Source organism: Bufo bufo, chromosome 6 (genome assembly GCF_905171765.1).
Source record: "Bufo bufo chromosome 6, aBufBuf1.1, whole genome shotgun sequence".
NCBI lineage: Eukaryota > Metazoa > Chordata > Amphibia > Anura > Bufonidae > Bufo > Bufo bufo.
Window position 1 is genome coordinate 302,971,925 of NC_053394.1, and position 17,010 is coordinate 302,988,934.

The following is a 17,010-nucleotide window of genomic DNA, read 5'->3' on the forward strand; positions in this document are numbered from 1 at the left end:
AACACATTAACCTGTCTGTCCCTTCTTTTCCGAGGGGGAGGTCCTTGAAGCCCTAAAACCCAAAACAACCGTGCCGAGGTGAGCCGACTTACCCCCAGCCGTTGACCACTAGCTTGGAGGCACCCCTGATGGCTCACCCTGACAGTTCCGCCACAGCCGCCCAACAATCCTGGGAGTCCAGCCCCACCTGTAGGGCCCTCCCATCCTCCTTACCATCGAATCACACTGACTCCAAGGACCTCCCACCGCCACAAACGCACAGGCTTGATCCCCCTCAAGCCCGTGCGTCCCTCCACACCTGCACCGCAATCTCCATGCCCTCCTGTATTGCCAAGCTCCACATATCCAAACCCAGGGTGTTGAGGTGCACCCCGTCACTACGCCAGAACCCCCCAATACCCCCCTCCAGATCCCGATGCCGCACCGCTAACCCCCCATTCCTCACCATGAACTTCCCAATAGCCCTATTGACTTTCACTCGGGCCTTGTTTAAACCCTCCACTGAGCGGGCTCCCCGCCAAACCGTTCTCGGCACGATGTCCGACCATACCGTTATCATCCCCGGGTACAACGCCCATAACCGCAACAAATCAAATTTAACGTCTCTCACCAACTCCCTAAAAGGCCTAGATCCCAAATCATTCCCCCCTACATGTAGAACCAAAACATCAGGGGCCCTGTCCTGCCTAACAAATCTGTAAAACTCCGGAAGAACCCCACTCCACATCATCCCCCGCCTGCCAATTCACCTTACCACCGCCACTTTACGAGCCAAACCGAGTTGCAAACCGTCCAGCCTAACCGCAGCCCTGTCAGCTCCCCACCACACATACGAATGACCCAACAGCCAAACCAGCGCTGGGTCCGAACCTGCAACGATAAAGAAAACAAAAGAAAACAAGAAGCAACTATGCCACAACTGCTGAACACATTTCCCCAATTTCCCACCTCTCACCAAATCACCCCTTCTGGCCTTACGTATGACCTAAATTGTACCGATTCCCACCTACCTATCCTTTTTATGACGTCGCCTAACCCCCATCTAGCTGCCTCCTTCGCCGCCCCAATTCTAAACGAGTGGCTGGAAAAACCTAACTCCCCCACGCCCAACTCTGCCAAACACCGCCTAAAAACTGCCGAAAACTGAAATCGAGAAAGAAAGGAACCATGAACCAATAACGGGGTGAACCCGTCTCCCACCCTGCCCCCGATGAAATTCCGCACTCAACGCAGCGGGCACATTAAACAATCCGGGATTTCAAACAAAACAACCCGCCGCCCTTTTCCTTCCATGTCAGTCTTTGATCGCCTAATCACGAATTCCACCCTATCAGGCAAAACATCAACATCATCCCTAAACAACCCCCCTTGTCTATCTACTGTCGAGCTAACCAATTTGCCTAGCCGCAATGCACCAAAAAACGCCAGCGAAAAAGCCAGTCTGAACAACTTCACTTCCCCAACTAACCTGCACACCTTACCCAACTGCTTCCCCAGCTTAATCAACAATGTAAACGACACCAGGCGGCGGGAGTCTACCCCCGCCTTTTCCCAACGCCAACCCTTCATGGCCCGCGCTACCAAAAAAGATTTAGTCACATCCCTTAAATTCCTAAGCCGAAAACAGAAAACCAGCCCTGCCAAGCAACTATTCATCCTAGAAATGGACCAACCCTCATCCCTGCAATGCCCAATAAACAACAACATAGGTATTTCTAAATCCTCGTCGCCCACACCCAATCTCCCTTTCCACTGTGCCCAACACTCCCAAGCCCTCGAATACCTTTCCCACGTACCAGGTGCCAAAGATGACCGGATAAGGCCCGCTACTGCTACTCCAGAACGTTCCACAGCGAGGCTGGACTGTCACGACCATGGTCATGACTCTGGACCCGCATGTGGTTGCCTGCGGTTTGGTAGTTGTCAACTACATGGTGAGGGCTACTTGTTTGTTGCCTCACGTGTGGTTGCCGCTGGCAACAAGATTGTGTTTGGCGGTATAGCATCCTGAGCAGTTGCTAGGCAGCTTGCTGCCAAGTGCCTGCGGTTGCTCCTGGTTTGGTTTGTATGGTGTGCACTGTTACACTTTCCTTCACTTGTGGTTGCCCGTGGCAACGTGTAGTATTGTGTGCGTGTGTGGCAGTGTCTCGGCCTGCTGGCTGATTCCCAGGACATGATTGCCACGCATGCCGTTGCCGGCGGTAACTGGTGCGGTGTGATATTTATGTGTGCACTTTCCCAGTTTGTGGTGTATGAGGTTTAGTTATGTATGCACTTTCCCTTTAAGTGGGTTCACTTCCCTCCTTGGTGTTGGAAGGGTTAATTCCCTTTCCACTGTGTGTCTGTGTGGGTGTGGCCACTTTGGGCTATATAGCCTCAGTTGAGACCTGATGTCTGAGGGGTACTCCAGCCTTGTTTGTAAGCTGGAGGCACCCTCCTGGTCCCTTATACCATCTGCTAGTGAGGGCCACCCTTGTGGTCATAAATGTTTATATGTGATGTTAAGTTGATGTTGTTTTCCTTTCATGTTTAATGCAGCTATGGACCTATTTTCCTGTGTGTGTACAGGGAGTGCAGAATTATTAGGCAAATGAGTATTTTGACCACATCATCCTCTTTATGCATGTTGTCTTACTCCAAGCTGTATAGGCTCGAAAGCCTACTACCAATTAAGCATATTAGGTGATGTGCATCTCTGTAATGAGAAGGGGTGTGGTCTAATGACATCAACACCCTATATTAGGTGTGCATAATTATTAGGCAACTTCCTTTCCTTTGGCAAAATGGGTCAAAAGAAGGACTTGACAGGCTCAGAAAAGTCAAAAATAGTGAGATATCTTGCAGAGGGATGCAGCACTCTTAAAATTGCAAAGCTTCTGAAGCGTGATCATCGAACAATCAAGCGTTTTATTCAAAATAGTCAACAGGGTCGCAAGAAGCGTGTGGAAAAACCAAGGCGCAAAATAACTGCCCATGAACTGAGAAAAGTCAAGCGTGCAGCTGCCAAGATGCCACTTGCCACCAGTTTGGCCATATTTCAGAGCTGCAACATCACTGGAGTGCCCAAAAGCACAAGGTGTGCAATACTCAGAGACATGGCCAAGGTAAGAAAGGCTGAAAGACGACCACCACTGAACAAGACACACAAGCTGAAACGTCAAGACTGGGCCAAGAAATATCTTAAGACTGATTTTTCTAAGGTTTTATGGACTGATGAAATGAGAGTGAGTCTTGATGGGCCAGATGCATGGGCCCGTGTCTGGATTGGTAAAGGGCAGAGAGCTCCAGTCCGACTCAGACGCCAGCAAGGTGGAGGTGGAGTACTGGTTTGGGCCGGTATCATCAAAGATGAGCTTGTGGGGCCTTTTCGGGTTGAGGATGGAGTCAAGCTCAACTCCCAGTCCTACTGCCAGTTTCTGGAAGACACCTTCTTCAAGCAGTGGTACAGGAAGAAGTCTGCATCCTTCAAGAAAAACATGATTTTCATGCAGGACAATGCTCCATCACACGCATCCAAGTACTCCACAGCGTGGCTGGCAAGAAAGGGTATAAAAGAAGAAAATCTAATGACATGGCCTCCTTGTTCACCTGATCTGAACCCCATTGAGAACCTGTGGTCCATCATCAAATGTGAGATTTACAAGGAGGGAAAACAGTACACCTCTCTGAACAGTGTCTGGGAGGCTGTGGTTGCTGCTGCACGCAATGTTGATGGTGAACAGATCAAAACACTGACAGAATCCATGGATGGCAGGCTTTTGAGTGTCCTTGCAAAGAAAGGTGGCTATATTGGTCACTGATTTGTTTTTGTTTTTGAATGTCAGAAATGTATATTTGTGAATGTTGAGATGTTATATTGGTTTCACTGGTAAAAATAAATAATTAAAATGGGTATATATTTGTTTTTTGTTAAGTTGCCTAATAATTATGCACAGTAATAGTCACCTGCACACACAGATATCCCCCTAAAATAGCTAAAACTAAAAACAAACTAAAAACTACTTCCAAAAATATTCAGCTTTGATATTAATGAGTTTTTTGGGTTCATTGAGAACATGGTTGTTGTTCAATAATAAAATTAATCCTCAAAAATACAACTTGCCTAATAATTCTGCACTCCCTGTATGTGTGTTTGCTGTGTCCATTTATGTATGGTCTGGATATCATCTGTGAGCACGGGATCCAGTCAGCAAGGATGTGGCAGGTAGGTTTGAACTAGAGTTGTTCTCCTGCCATATCCATAGGTCTGTTTATGTACCCCATCTCCTTGCAGCTTGGCCACCTTAGACTCCTGTTTCTCCGCGTCCAGGAGGAACGGGCTGTCTACCCAGCTCCTAGCTCAGGGATCTGCGGAGGGTTAGGTTAGTAGGGATCCGAGGTTCCGGAACATGAGCCCTCCTACCATCAAGGTCGGCTCATGCAGCTAGGAGTCAGGGTCAGATTAGGGATGCGCTAGGAGGTGACCTGCTCCCTAATTCTGTGGTCCTGGCCAAGTAGCGACCTACCATCTCCTGGCATCGCACGGCTGAGGGTTTCCCCTATCCTCAGCCGTGACATGGACATTCTATCCCCACCTCCGCCACGCCCGGAGCTAGCTGACGAAACCGGTCCCACTGTGAACGAGAGAGAGCATCAGCGATACAGTTGTCAACCCCAGGCACATGCACAGCCACCACCCAGGCGTTAAGTACCAAACACTCCAGCAACTTCTGCAACAACCGAATCACCAATGGCGATGAGGCCGATAAACCGTTGATCGCCTGAACTACTCCCAAGTTCTCACAATGAAAGCGAACTTTCTTGTTCCGGAAAAACTTCCCCCACAACAGAACCGCCACTATAATCGGGAAAAGTTCCAACAGGGCCAAATTTCGTACCCAACCCCTCTGGACCCAGCTATCAGGCCACACTCCAGCGCACCATTGCCCACCACAGTACACGCCGTACCCGCAACCCCCTGCTGTGTCTGAAAACAACTCAAAATCCACTGCATCCACCACCTCCCCCATAAACAACGACCGACCGTTATACTTATCTAAAAACAAACCCCAAACCGCTAGATCAGCCTTCAACTCTCAGCCAAACCTGATGAAATGATGCGGAGCCCGGACCCCCGATGTTTGGCCCAGCCAACCGCCTACAAAAGATTCTGCCCATTGGCATGATCCTGCATGCCAAGTTCAGCTTACCAAGGAGCGACTGAAGTTCCCTAAGCTTTATTTTTTCCAACCGCCCCACCCTGGCCACCTCCCTTCTCAAATCCTCCAATTTATCCGATGGCAGCCTACACTCCATTCTCTCCGAGTCAATCATGATCCCCAAGAAACTTAATTCAGTTGTAGGCCCCACCGTCTTTTCCCCCGCCAATGGAACCCCGAACTGCCCAAACAACCCGCATAACGTGTTTAACAAAACTGAACAAACCCGCGAATTTGCCGGGCCCACGCAAAGGAAGTCATCCAAGTAATGGATGACGGAGTTACAACCCGAGACATCCCTAACCGCCCATTCTAAAAATGAACTAAAGGTCTCAAAATACGCGCACGAAAGGGAGCAACCCATCGGTAAACAACGGTCTACAAAAATTCCCCCCTTCCAAAAACACCCCAGCAAATGCAAATTATCCGGATGCACCGGCAGCAGATGGAATGCTGCTTCAATATCAGTCTTTGCCATAAGCGCCCCCTTTCCGAACCGCTTCACCCATGCCACTGCCGCGTCAAATGACGTATAAACCACGGAACACAAAGCCGGGTCTATGCCATCATTGACCGACGTTCCCCTAGGGAAGGACAGGTGGTGAATCAGCCGGAATTTATTGGGCTCCTTCTTCGGGACCACCCCCAGCGGAGACACACGCAGGTCTGCTAGCGGCGGCACCGAAAAAGGGCCGACCAACCTACCTAGCTTAACCTCCTTTACCAACTTATCCGTAACGACCCCCGGGTGCTCCAACGCCGAACGCAAATTCTTTTTAACTAAACGAGCACCGGACTGAACAAACGGTATCCGAAAACCCGACGCAAACCCTTCCTCCAACAAAACCGCCGCCTGCCTATCTGGGTACCTATCGAGGTAAGGCCGCATCCTTCCCAGCCGCACTGGCGTCTCCCCCTTTTCCAAAACCGTCTGCCCCTCTCTGCTTACCTCCCCTAAGACATTGTGAGGCTTCGTGTGACCCGCCGCAAGTGGAGCATTTGTGCTTAGACTTGCACTTTGTCCCAAACTTGCAACTCCCCTCGTTAAAAAGGAAGCACAACCCTTTTGCGGATGCCACTGCAAATCCGGACTGCCCCCCACTACTAGATTCCCCCCAAAAGGACTGCCCTGCCCTAACCGGCGCCGTCACCTTCAACCACAATGCGATATCCTTGTGGTCCCATTTTATCCCTGGACGCACTGCCTTCCGCTGCCTGAACAGCTTGTCGTAACGCAGCCACGCCATACCCCCATACGCCTCCCCTATCGCATCAAGATAACAAAAAAGGGTGGAGCAGCACTCCGGCTCCTTTTCCCCAATGACACTCGCCAAAATCGCGAACGCCTGTAACCAGTTGGCAAACATCCACGGAATTAACCGGTGTCTCTGTCTCTCTTCCTCCTCCTTCTTGCTCTCATCTCGCTTCGCCCTATCCAAATTAAATCTTTCTAAGGGAAGCAGGGAAAAAATATCCACATACTCCCCTTTCCATATTTTCTCCCTTAACTCATGTTTCAAATGGGCGCCCAATGGTCCCTCGAAACAGACGTACACTTCACCTTTAGCCCTGTAATCTAACCTCTCCACTTCTTCCTCCCCATACCCCCCTGCTTGCGTTTGCACCGATACCGTACTCTCCCGCGCATCCGGAGCCCCCGTCCCAACGCCCCCAATCCCGCCAAGGCCCCCAACACCCCACGCCGGTAACGGGGACAGCCCCCCTACCCAAGCCCGCAACCAAACCCGCCAAGCCTCCCAACAACTGACCCAAACCCCTACCTAGATCCGACTGGGACCCCCCATCCCCGCTCGCTAAATTAACCCCCAACTGAACTATAGAACCCCAAGGTGCCTCACCTGGCTGCGTGGGTGCTGTGACCCCACCAGTCTCAGATCCTGAATCCGGACGTCCCGACCTCCTTGGATCCTCTTCTGCCAGATGTCCCCTGACCGAGCTGGAGTCAGGGACGTAGCTCCCAGAGCGCACCAGTCCATCTTCAGAGGAGGCGGAGCCTCCCTCCTCCTCTCTCCTGGATGTTCCCGCCGAGGGCCTGCTGGAGCCGGTCTCCTCCCCCGCAGCAGCCCCGTCCTGTCCTCCATCTTGCCTTTGCCGAGGGCCCCCAGCCACCGGTCCATAGGCTGGAGCCGCCGTTCCTGGTCCGGACTCCAAACGCCGGGTCAACCGCCGGGCAGACCTGGCACGGACTGCGGGTGGGCTCGGCCGACTCCTCGGATTCCTCCCACGTCCGGGGGTGCAGGGAGGCCCTGAATCAGCTGCCCCCCTGCGTGAAGGGTCCCTGGTGGGGCTCCGTTTTCGGCGCTGAGCCCGAGGGGACGCCATTTCCGGGCTGGGGCCGCGGCGGGCCGGCGGCCTGGCCCGCCGCGGCCGGGACGCCACAGGCAGAGGCATAGCTGGAACCTCCACCTCCCCTCGCAGAAGCTCCTGCACTCGGTCCTGCAGCCACCCTTCTCCTCGCTCCGCTGCCGCCCTCCGCAACTCCTGGATAATCGCCTCCATGTCAGCCACCGGTAAGTCAGGTCCTGGTGCTTGCCTAACAAAATGGCCCCTAACCGGCTGCTGCCCCACACTTTTAACCCGTCGGACACCCCCACCAATCCCTGTTCTGGGGGGTCTCACTAACCCCCCCCCTCCGTCATGGTCGCCTCCCCTAAGGGCTCCCGCCCCCCCAGTCCGGCTCTACTAATTGCTGCATACTGGTGCCCAAAATGACGCATGCTCAGTCTTTACATGACCAAAGTCATTCAGACATTAATCAGCAATGTTCAAAAAATATAAATGGAGTGTCTGGTTTAGAAATCTCATTTTAAGATACTCTATTAAAAAATTCGGAGATAATTGAGCATTGTCCGCCATTCAGGCCCCTCATTATTAGAATGTCTCTCAAAAAGAACTGGCAATTCCATGCAAAACATAGGCTTGTTTATTTCATTGGGGGGCTCTGTAATACTGCCTTTCACATGGGGTAGTATTTCAGCTGTCAAATTCTCCCACAGATTCCAACTGCTCTGGGAGAATCATACATATCAAAATGGTGGAAGTCCAAGGTCCGGTATCCCCACCAACCAGCTGTTCCCTGCAGCCTATGGTGCCAGAACTAACTGGAAGCACCGCTTCATCCGAAGTGTAGTGGCCGTGCCTGCTTAATGCAGCTTAGATGCCATTCAATAGTGCCCAAGTGATGCCCCTTTTGTGCCCTCACACATTATGATGTGCCACACAGCATGATGCTCCATAATTTCCTGTATCCCTGGCCCCAGATGCTGTGACCATCAACATCAAGGGTAATGGCTGTGTGCTTCACTACTGTATTCAACTGTATCTGAGTCCTGAGTCCACCACCACCACTGATTCTATAGGAAGACAGCTGAAATCAGCGATGGGGGCAGGGATAGATGGGAGCTCGTGGATATGAGGACTCCTGAGCTTATGCCCAATATTGAGTGGACTCCAATTGGCACTGGAGATGCTCAAAGCCACACCTGCTATTTGGCATAACAAAACAAAAAAATCACAAAAACCTACTAAGATTATCTTCATAATTGGTGGCTCTCAGTTGGTGTAAGGCAAGTTTCACACAAATGTGTCGGTCTGGGAAACAGGCTTCGCATGATTTTCTAGACCGAACACTGCTCCTCTGAACTCATGGCATCATAATGATACTGTGAATTCCTGCCTAACCACAAGTCTACTGTACTGTATTGACTGCATTATGAGTACAGTACAAAAGACCCACGTTGGATAAAACTGTGAGTCTGGGAAGTGCAGATGTCACATGGAGTAAGTTTTCCGGACTAAACATTGGGCTAAGGGTGCAGTAAAGGGTGCAGGGTCACTTAATGCTGAACTGCACATGTACTTGCAGTCGTTTAAAAAGCAAGTATGGGTGCAGGCCAGCAATCGGGGTAATTCCCATTTGGTTACTGCACCCCAGCTGCACCGTGTACGGGCACCCAAAGGCTACAACCGAATGACAACAATCGCCTGATACAACAATGGTGAACACTTCCGAATCAATACATTTAAATGAATACAAGCTTTGAGTTCTTTTATTATTTTTTCAACAAAATAAAAGACTGCAGGAAAAATAACATTGGTAGACCAAACAGTTCCTGAGGTAAGGAGAACATGAAAGTCAGTCCAAAGTTATTGTCACACAAGATAATGTTTGGCCACAAGGTTTCAAACCCAAGAACCTGGGTGACAAAGGCACAGCTTAAACACAAAGGATTTAAAGTGTAATTGTCATTTCAAAATACTTTTGACTTTCAAAGTGACACCTCAACAGTTTTGAAAGGTAGAGGTGCAGGGGGCGGACACAGACAGCAGTGGGCCCCTGTGCAAAGAATGTGCCTGGGCCCCCCACCCACCATGCCAAATTATCAACCTAACCTATTCTATCCTAACATTACATACAGCAATACAAAACATACAGGGTAAGGCTACTTTCACACCTGTGGCAGTATAATCCGGCCACCTAATCCGGCAGAAAATGCAAGGAATCGGCCGGACACAAACCGCAGCATGCATTTTTGCCAGATTGTGGCTGAATCTCTGCCATACCCCATTATAGTTAATGGGGCTGGGGGGCATTCTGTCTGCATCCAGCAGTGCTGGATACAGTGAATTCCGGCAGGCTGTTCTCAGCTGGTACAGCCCGCCAGGATCACTAACGCAGATGTGAAAGTAGCCTAATACAGCGCCACATACCTCTTCCATCCAGTGACGTCTCCTTTGATGTAGATTTTCTCTTTTTTTCTTAATCTTCTCCATTCATACCAGACCACCATGATTATTTCTTTCCACCATCTCATGTCTCTTCAGAGTTTGACAGACATCGTAGTTTCCTACTTTTCCATCATCCTCCTATTAACATCCCATCATGCACCCCCAATACTGAGAAGCTATGCTCCTCAAAACTATACTGCAGAAACAGATAAACCCCCTGAAAATACTAGTTACACACAGATAGTGCCCTCTTCAATAATTATTGGAACACAATGCCCTAAAAAATAACTGCATCCAGCAAATAGTGCCCTTGACACTAATAGTGTATACATAATGTCCTCCAAAAAGAACTGTGCTAAGCTGATGCTGTGCCAGAGTGCCCCCACAGTAATAGTGCTTCCAAAGTCCTTACAATAGTAATTATTTCTTTGCCAGAGTGCATTTAGTAGTAATAGTGCTCCTACAGTGCCCCAACAGTAATTGTGTCCCACAAGTAATAATGCTCCCATAGTCCCCCAGTTGTAATAAAGCCCACCATAATGCCACGATAGTAATAATTCTCTTTATAATGTGTGACAGTAGAAAAACGCCCCCTTATAATGTGTGTCAGTACAAAAAATGCCCCGTTGTGTGGCAATAAAAAAAAAACTTCTCTTAGTGCCCCCAGTAGAGCCAATGTCCCCAGAGTGCCCTCATGTGTTCCAATGACCCGTACTGTGTGCCACTACAAAAAACACTTAGTGCCAAAAGTTGAGCTTATGTGCCCATAGTGCCCTTATAATTTGTGGCAATATAAAATACTCATATATAGTGCCCCCAGAGGATGCCCCCATAGTGCTCCTTCCCCATCCCCATAGTGCCCTCCATAATGTGCCAGTATAAAATGCCCCTATAGACTGCCCCACATAGATGCCCCCATAATGCTGCTCTCCTCCCTTTCCCATAGTGGCACTAAAATGGGTGGCAGTATTAAATGCCCCTATAATGCCCTCATAGTGCTCTTCTCCCCCACTTCTCCATAGTGCCCCCCTATAATGCATGTCAGTATATAGTGCCCCCAGTAGATGCCCTGTGGCAGGCGCAGCACTGTGCCTTTTGCACTCTAGCATTAGAAGAATTTTGATATCTCTGACTTTTAGTCTAACCAGACTGTCTATTACTCTGTAATTCCTCTAGCGCTGTTCTATGGAAACAGTAGGTTTAAAGAACACACCAAATGCTTGGAATAACATCTTTATTAACTTCAACTTTTCTTCATATATAACACTGCCGCCTCTGCAGCAGATAGTCCATGTCAATAACATGTGTTGAAAAGATATCACAAAATGGCAGTATGCATAAAATGGTGGTTCAACTGTTCAATCTTGTTATTCAACATAAAATGGTGGATATATTTCTCTCTTGAGTATCTGTACTCTCAGTTTAAGTTATTTAAGCACTTTATGATCTCTCTCAGAGGTATATCTGAGGTCTAACTAATAGTTCACTTTCTGAATTTGGTTGCAATTTTCAATATGCAGTTAGCAGTAACTATTTGCAGATTGGTTGAGTATGATCTGGTATGGTTGTATGCAGTTTGGATTGTAATGTGGAATTTGATTTGGATTGTGAACTTTGTATTTTGCAATTGGTGGAACTGTAAGTAAACACACAAATAACTGGTTCAGTATACAGTTGTAATCATTACATTAACAGTAGGAACATTATATAACTGTTTTAAATACCTATTTTGGCCTCTCTGCTTCCATAAAACACAGCTCTTAGTGGAGTGAATGTCTGTACAGCTTCTCTCTCTGGTGAATAATAATTTCTAGCAGCTCCTGCTAGGGAATTTCCCACACAGGCTGTGTGTGAGGCTGGCTGTGATTTGCCAAGACCTTTGTTATGTGTGAGGCTGGCTGTGATTGGTCTAGACTCCTGCCCAGCAACAATAGTTTAACTCTATGCTTTTTGATGTTTCTGCTGTGCCATTGAGCTTACCTCACATCCATATAATGAATCTTAAAGGCATATTATCTTTTCTGCTTCTGTTAACACTATATATATATATATATATATATATATATATATATATATATACACTGCTCAAAAAAATAAAGGGAACACTTAAACAACACAATGTAACTCCAAGTCAATCACACTTCTGTGAAATCAAACTGTCCACTTAGGAAGCAACACTGAGTGACAATCAATTTCACATGCTGTTGTGCAAATGGGATAGACAACAGGTGGAAATTATAGGCAATTAGCAAGACACCCCCAATAAAGGAGTGGTTCTGCAGGTGGTGACCACAGACACTTCTCAGTTCCTATGCTTCCTGGCTGATGTTTTGGTCACTTTTGAATGCTGGCGGTGCTTTCACTCTAGTGGTAGCATGAGACGGAGTCTACAACCCACACAAGTGGCTCAGGTAGTGCAGCTTATCCAGGATGGCACATCAATGCGAGCTGTGGCAAGAAGGTTTGCTGTGTCTGTCAGCATAGTGTCCAGAGCATGGAGGCGCTACCAGGAGACAGGCCAGTACATCAGGAGACGTGGAGGAGGCCGTAGGAGGGCAACAACCCAGCAGCAGGACCGCTACCTCCGCCTTTGTGCAAGGAGGAACAGGAGGAGCACTGCCAGAGCCCTGTAAAATGACCTCCAGTAGGCCACAAATGTGCATGTGTCTGCTCAAACGGTCAGAAACAGACTCCATGAGGGTGATATGAGGGCCCGACGTCCACAGGTGGGGGTTGTCCTTACAGCCCAACACCGTGCAGGACGTTTGGCATTTGCCAGAGAACACCAAGATTGGCAAATTCGCCACTGGCGCCCTGTGCTCTTCACAGATGAAAGCAGGTTCACACTGAGCACATGTGACAGACGTGACAGAGTCTGGAGACGCCGTGGAGAACGTTCTGCTGCCTGCAACATCCTCCAGCATGACCGGTTTGGCATTGGGTCAGTAATGGTGTGGGGTGGCATTTCTTTGGAGGGCCACACAGCCCTCCATGTGCTCGCTAGAGGTAGCCTGACTGCCATTAGGTACCGAGATGAGATCCTCAGACCCCTTGTGAGACCATATGCTGGTGCGGTTGGCCCTGGGTTCCTCCTAATGCAAGACAATGCTAGACCTCATGTGGCTGGAGTGTGTCAGCAGTTCCTGCAAGATGAAGGCATTGATGCTATTGACTGGCCCGCCCGTTCCCCAGAACTGAATCCAATTGAGCACATCTGGGACATCATGTCTCACTCTATCCACCAACGTCACGTTGCACCACAGACTGTCCAGAAGTTGGCAGATGCTTTAGTCCAGGTCTGGGAGGAGATCCCTCAGGAGACCGTCCGCCACCTCATCAGGAGCATGCACAGGCGTTGTAGGGAGGTCATACAGGCACGTGGAGGCCACACACACTACTGAGCCTCATTTTGACTTGTTTTAAGGACATTACATCAAAGTTGGATCAGCCTGTAGTGTGTTTTTCCACTTTAATTTTGAGTGCGACTCCAAATCCAGACCTCCATGGGTTAAAAAATTTGATTTCCATTTTTTTTTTTTTGTGTGATTTTGTTGTCAGCACATTCAACTATGTAAAGAACAAAGTATTTCAGAAGAATATTTAATTAATTCAGATCTAGGATGTGTTATTTTTGTGTTCCCTTTATTTTTTTGAGCAGTGTATAACAGTTATATGACATCCAAACATGAAGTCACTGTAAATAACTCTGCTTTTGTCTTTAACACACAAACATAGGAACTGTATTAAGGTTATTGGCAGATCTAGCCGTGTAAACATAGAAGCTTTGTTAGCAACCTAGGACAGGTCTTAGCTGGCCAGCTACATGCCCCCATAGTGCTCCTTCCCCCCACTTCTCCATAGTGCCCCCATAATATTTTCCAGTATATAGGGCCCCCAAAAGATGCCCCCATGGTGTTCCTCCCCCTCCCACTTCTCCATAGCACCCCTATAATGTATGGCAGTATATAGGGCCCCTAGTAGATGCACCCATAGTGCCCCCCCATAATATGTGCCAGTATATAGGGCCCCCAGTAGATGCCCCTATAGTGCTCCTCCCCCTTCTCCATAGTGCCCCCCATAATGCACAAGTATATAGGGCCCTCAAAGTGCTCCTTCCCCCATTCTCCATAGTGCCCCTATAATGCACCAGTATATAGGGCCCCCAAAGTGCTCCTTCCCCCATTCTCCATAGTGCCCCCATAATGTGCCAGTATATAGGGCCCCCAAAGTGCTCCTTCCCCCCTATTCTCCATAGTGCCCCCCCATAGTGTGTCAGTTGTGAGACAGTGACAGATCTCACACAGGTTAGAGGCAAGGAAGGGGTGGATAGTGCGGTCCACACCCCTATTCCAACACAGGTGAGACCAGCTGGAGGTACTCAGGCTGGCATAAAGCACCTCCCAGGGTGTCAGTAAGGGGGCGGGGGGGGGGGGGGAGTGTGTTACTCGTGGACAGAGGCCTGGAGGCTTTGAGAGTGTGGTCTCAGCCGGGCAAGGCTGAGAGACCACTAGGCTGGGAGAAAGCCTGGAGTTGGGGGAGGAGGCTGTGGGACATTGGCTGGGAAAGCCGCATCGGATCACAGTGTGTGAACTATACCTAAAAGGTGAGTAAGGGACGTTATGTATTAGTGAGAGCCTGGACGGGCGAGTGTTTATTGTTTTGTTGTTCTGCTTCTGCTGGTGTGTCAAAATAAATGCATTGTTTGGACCTTTAACCTGGTGTCCTGAAGCCGTATCTGTGAGGATGATCCCCTGAAAGAAAGCTACCCCTTACACAGTATATAGGGCCCCCAAAGTGCTCCTTCCCCATAGTGCCCCCCCCATAATGTGCCAGTATATAGGGCCATCAAAGTGCTCCTCCATTCCTTCTCCATAGTGCCCCTCCATAATGTGCCAGTATATAGGGCCCCCCACTCCCTTCTTGCCATACTATACTAAAAATAATGAAAGCAATAAACTCACATACTGTACTTACCTCCATGCTGTTTTCAGTTATGTGATGCAGGCCTCAGACGTCATCGCGCCCAGCCTGCACCAGCCTCTGATAGACTGCAGGCCTAGGGCCTGTAACCTATCAGAGGAACGGGCAAGGGAGATGCCTCTCCCCTGCCCCGCCGCACCATTCATCTGTGTCGCTGTCCTGAGGACGGCGATACAGATGAATATAGAGATAAGCGCTTCCACAATGGAAGCGCTCATCATCACTTCTGCTGCCCTGCCGCCGGTCAGAAAGGGTCCCCCTCCTACACTGGGCCCCTGTGCAGCCGAACCAGCTGCACAGGCTGAATGTCCACCCCTGGAGGTGCTGATGCTGAGCCCCCCACCGATTACTAAACCCAGGAGCCAGAAGCACTCAGCTGAGTGCTGTCTCTCATTGCTAGCTGTAGATGGGATTATTGTTTTTCTATGGAGTTCATCTTAGGCTAGCTAGCTTGTAAAATTCTAAAAGCCTACTTACCTACCATTGCAATGCTGTGGTACTCACCTGGTACTCACCAGTTTTTGTTTACTTTCCCTACTGTGATGACTACTAAAGCCAATCACTGGATTAAAGGGGTTCTCTGGGAATTAAGAAAATAAAAAAACTTAAATATTACTTTATTATAAATATATTCCAAAATACCTTTCATTAGTTATAATGGCAAATTTTTTTCTAGGGAGAAATCATTAGGAAAAATAAAATGGCCGCCGTCCTATTAGTACACATGAAACCTGTCCTAATCAACACAAGTTACTTTACAACACTGAGGTAAAGAGCTGCTTCATCCTCCTCTCCTACTTGGCAGGTATTATGATCCTGAATACAGTTTAATATCATCTTCAGCTGAATCTCTGTGGGAATTGAGTTCATGAGGAGACATGAAGTACAGAGTGGACAGACAGGACAGACTGTGGTGATGTGGGGCTGTGGTAATGGAGACTGAATACAAGTGCTGCTGCTCATCAGCCACATCCCCACCTCCTCTCCCTATTTCATGTCTCCTCATGAACTCCATTCCTACAGAGATTCAGATAAAGATCTTATCAGCTATATTTAGGATCATAATCCCTGACAAGCAGAGCAGAGAGAAGTATGAGGTAGTTCTTTAGCTCAGTGTTGTAAAGTAACTTGTCCTGCTGTGTGATTAGGACAGGTTTTGTGTGTACTAATAGGACGGCGGCCATTTTATTTCTCAATATCATTGCTCCCTAGACAAAATAAGCCATTATAACTAATAAAAAGTATTTGAGAATATATTTATAATAAAGTAATATTTAAGTATTTTCATTTTCTTAATTCCTGGAGAACCCCTTTAAGCAGTGATGCTAGCATGTATGACACTTGACCACTGAGGCCAGAGATTCGCTGCAGAGGTTACTTGGATGTAGTACCTGACATCATTGCTACAGGAAAAGTAAACAAAGGCCAGTGGCAACTGCTGGACCATCAGAGCTGGATCATTGCTGAGATATAATCCAATCCCCTATAGTAAATCCAGGGACAACCAAGGCTTCCCTGGTTCAAGGGGAGTTTCTTTATTCAAGTACTAGCAGAAGAACCCAGCTTCGCACGGGTATATTTCATCTATTTCATTTAATGTTTGTGTGTGTCGTTAAAATATATCGACAGTATCCCCCATAACAGTGACCTCTACAGCACCCCGCCCCTTTAAGGCCTCTTGCACACGTCCGTTTTTTTTTCCCCATTTACTGGCCGTTTTTTGCGTTCCGTATACGGTCCGTATACGGAACCATTCATTTCAATGGTTCCGCAAAAAAAACGGAATGTACTCCGTATGTATTCCGTTCCGTTTTAACATAGAACATGTTCTATTATTGCCCGCAAATCACGTTCCGTGGCTCCATTCAAGTCAATGGGTCCGCCAAAAAAACGGAATACATACGGAAATGCATCCGTATGTCTTCCGTTTCCGTTCCATTTTTTGCTGAGCCATTTATTGAAAATGTTATGCCCAGCCCAATTTTATCTATGTAATTACTGTATATGCCATACGGAAAAACGGAACAGAAACTGAGACACAACGGAAGGAAAAAACTGAACAACGGATCCGTGAAAAACGGAC